Consider the following 3,815-nt stretch of genomic DNA (forward strand, 5'->3'; position numbering starts at 1 on the left):
CCAAAAAAACCAACAACTATTCAGTCAGTGTAAAAGCAGTTGTATGAAACCAATCGGAAAGGCAAGCCAAGCTTGCCAGCCGCTCTGATTTCCATTCGAATGACCATCAGCTTGGCACAACACTGAACTGTAGCAAACCAAAAGGATAACATTGAGTAAAAAGGTGTAGGTAATGCCAACATTAACCTTTTCACACACACAAGTTCCAAATATCTTCAACAGTCGCCCAGTGGGAGTTGATTTTATGCGCGTGATGTCAGAATGCACTCACCGTTCCAACATGTGGACATTTAACCCGCGCTGACCTCAGACCAGGCACACTACCTGCTAATTTTCTATGAGGCCGTTTCAACTTCTAATTTTACCTCATTCATTCACAAAGTAGCCCATTTCACTGTTGCAGACCATTTATATTTGAGACATTTAATGAGCCGGACAAACTTTCCTTCAAAGAAAGCCCAAGCACTTCCCCAGATCAAGTATACAGTCCTTGAAACATTTATTGCCTTCCTTACAAATAACTGTGGACATGCGTGTATTCCTATCAAAGTGCCTTCTTTTCTGTGTCACGTGTTGTCGTTTCTACTGCATCGTACCATAGGTATAATGTACTTAGCGTTTTATTCATGATTTCTGATTCTTGCCTAGATAATAATGGGACACATGTGTAAAACACTTGAAGGTGGTACTGAATATGAGCAAACACCATACAATGCAGTCGGGTTATCACGTAAGCGTCTGTCAGACTTGTGGTGATCTCAACTGGAGTACCCCCATTGTCTTGAATGCACTGAAGTCGTCAGTTGATTTGAACACGGCATCAGAGTGTAAACTATGGTACCTCAGGGTTGCCAGATCAGACCCCCTTTCCAGGGGTATATAGCTTAGAAAAACTGTCTGCCTCCACCATTTATTGTTGATAAATTCCCAGATCTTAGTAATATTTCCTGCATCATCCTCTTCACAATACCTTCCAAGGACTTAACCCCCAATAATGGATTGTGCTATATCTTGCAACTCTGTTTCGCTTTCGTGCTAAGTGACAACAATTGGCGTTTTGTATAGTTACCTTTAAACTACTTGTCATGTGTACGCCGTAACAAGTACAAACATTATCACATGCTGAAGTGGCCAAACTAAGTTAGATCTCAGGCAACGGGCGCAGTGAACAGCATTCTAGGAGTTCTTGCTTGACAAACATGGCTGCCATACTTTCTATACTAGACTTACATGGCTCCCTTGTACCGCATCATACTGTAAAACAAGTCAACCTGTTATTTAGACTAGATGATAACGTTAACATTGATATATTTTACAAGCAAAGCTGGAATAAAGTTGTGAAGAACTTTATTTCTCAACACCACAAAACATTGTTTAGATGCTTTTCAGACAACGCGGTTTAGAGTCGTTTGATGCAGCATACGTTCCGTTCCAATGATACGCTGCAGGGACCACTCAGTGATAACAAGCATGTGATCATACGCGCCAGAATCTCCCATAAGTGTGAAATTGGGTGGAGATCTGTGACAGACCGCACATGGCTCACATCGTTTTTAAGCATTGTGACCACTCGACCTATGGATGAGGGCATAGCCACGGTAGCCAAAGTAAATGGCCTGCCAAGCATGATAGGTTGCTAATTACTCAGGAACCACACCTGTGGAATAACACTTGTTTAGGCCCAAAAACAACATGTTACCCATTAATGATGAGATTCCACCGGGGTCGGGAGTCACGGTCCTCGTTGAGGGTGGCCCAGCAGTGGTCAAGCACCAGCGCTACCTTGGGATCAGAGGACGTGGTCAGCTCCACCTCAAAGTGCAGAGGCTGTCTAAGGTACCTCACCACTGGATAGTCCTCCTCCTGGTGGAACGTGTTATACGAGGCATCTGGAACACAGAACAAGACAACCGGGGGTCGTGTTCAGTGGGCACCATCTGAACTTGTCCATTAAGAAATGCTCGTTTATCATATCCTGTTGTGCCCCAATGAACACAAGCCATTTATAGCCAACACTATCCACCCCCCACTAGAGGCTTCTGACAAATTCCTAATCAGCTCCTCACCGTTACTACATAGCCACACCTGTAGATCTCAGAACGCAAGAGTAATATATCACAAGCTTACATTTTTGGGAATGGTTTTGTAAAGGAGACCTTCCAAGATTCTTTTAGAGGCTAGGGGTCAAGTTGAAATTCTGAATTTGTGCACGCTTACCCTGAGCGAGTCTCATTCTGACCATTAGTCGACCCGTCCCAGTCTCGGCAAAAGGCTCGTTGTCACGCGGCCTGGTCAGAAAGGCCAATGTGCGAGTGATGTTGGCCACATAGTAGCAGGAAACCTTTAACCTAAAAAGAGGGATGTGAGCAACTTCAATAGGGGAAACGTCAAGCAGTGGAGTGGACACTGGTAGTAGAGGCACATTTTCCCTGTATACAAAGTATTGAGCAATGGATGAAGAAAAATAAACCTTATGAAAGCTAATAGCTACAATTGTGATGCGTAATGCACTTACTGATATTCCTCCTCTGAAGACGTCGTGGCATTCAGCTTCACCTCAAGTTCATCTGGCAAGGAGATTTCGTTCTCATACAGCATGACATTGTTGATAAACTATGTAGTAGAGGGGAATTGCTTATTACAGCCTGCAGAAGCAAACAGTCCATAAATACACAGTACCCATCACCTCAGGGTAATAGTCATTTTACCTTCCTGGTGGTGCCACAGGAGTTCACAGTGAAGTGAAAGTAGGCGAAGCGATCGTCACTGTAGGTGGGACCACAGGCGGGGTCGCTCAGGGTCAGCTGACCGGGGTTCAGACCGGGAGCAGACTCCACCTTCACTGCCAGCGCAGTCATCGTTCCGTTAGAGAAACACTCTTGGAGGTGGGAGAGCAAAAGACAGGTAGCCATCAGACCTGGGTTCTGTATTTGTTACACTTATTGAGCTTGAACCAATGGAATAGCACCAAAAATGCAAACCATGCCCATCTGGCACTACCATTTAGACTCACGGTATTTGCAAGGAACCCAGGTTTGGTAACCATGTTAAACGACAATTTATCGTAAGTAATTGTTTGAGAACCAACCAGTCAGCGTTTTGAGGAAGCTGCAAGCCAGGGAAAAGTATTTGATGGTCATGTTGTTGTAAGGATTCAACAGAGCCACATCCAGTCTGCTCCTGACAGAGGACGAGTGAACCGACTGGAAACCAATGGGAGAGTTCATTAGTCCAATATTGTATGCATATATACAGGGTAAGGAATGCAAGGCTAGCTGCAGCAATTTAGGTTAACATGTTTTGGGAGAGCGTCGTACCTCAAACACTGCGTCCGGCGAAGAGAAGGGCAACGTGATGGTGAAGTCTGTGTCGCCCTCTGTTAAATACTGTTGAGCAAACTCATGGTTAAGCAGCCGCTTGCCAACCAAGACCACAAAAAAGGGCTCTTGGTTCCTGTAGTCCACAGTGATGTGGAAGTTCTCCTGATCACAGTTGCCAGTGACTGAGGGTGGCACTGCAAGGACAAACAGGGTTGTGTTCATTATTTAAGCACAAAAAACAGGAAGGTACTACTTGAACTGGTCCAAGAAGAAACCCTTGTTTAGATTGCAAAATGTTTTGCTACGGTGGGACTGAATAAACACAATCCTGGCAAATCAGGAACAGGGAAACTGGGTCCAAATACTCTAAAGCTTAACATTTTCTTTGTAGAAAGACCGCATTGGAAAACCCTACAGTATGGCTAGTTGGTCTTTCACTGCCAATTTCCCTTCAGGGCAATCATTAACGAGAGGAAACCATTCAACAGTAGTTTG

The 3,815-nt window shown here is 44.5% G+C and overlaps 2 long non-coding RNA genes across 2 annotated transcripts; both read right to left on the reverse strand.

Moving 5' to 3' along the window:
* Positions 1–1,838: 1,838 nt before the first annotated feature.
* Positions 1,839–2,566, reverse strand: LOC116367817 (uncharacterized). Its single transcript, XR_004208461.1, has 3 exons — positions 2,516–2,566; positions 2,218–2,348; positions 1,839–1,889 (listed from the first exon to the last, which is right to left on the reverse strand). It is a non-coding gene; the product is annotated as an uncharacterized LOC116367817 (long non-coding RNA).
* Positions 2,567–2,819: 253 nt separating this feature from the next.
* Positions 2,820–3,371, reverse strand: LOC116367818 (uncharacterized). The gene is made up of 3 exons (XR_004208462.1): positions 3,318–3,371; positions 3,089–3,203; positions 2,820–2,878 (listed from the first exon to the last, which is right to left on the reverse strand). It is a non-coding gene; the product is annotated as an uncharacterized LOC116367818 (long non-coding RNA).
* Positions 3,372–3,815: the final 444 nt, after the last annotated feature.

Source organism: Oncorhynchus kisutch, unplaced genomic scaffold (genome assembly GCF_002021735.2).
Source record: "Oncorhynchus kisutch isolate 150728-3 unplaced genomic scaffold, Okis_V2 scaffold1774, whole genome shotgun sequence".
In the NCBI taxonomy this organism is placed as follows: Eukaryota; Metazoa; Chordata; class Actinopteri; order Salmoniformes; family Salmonidae; genus Oncorhynchus; species Oncorhynchus kisutch.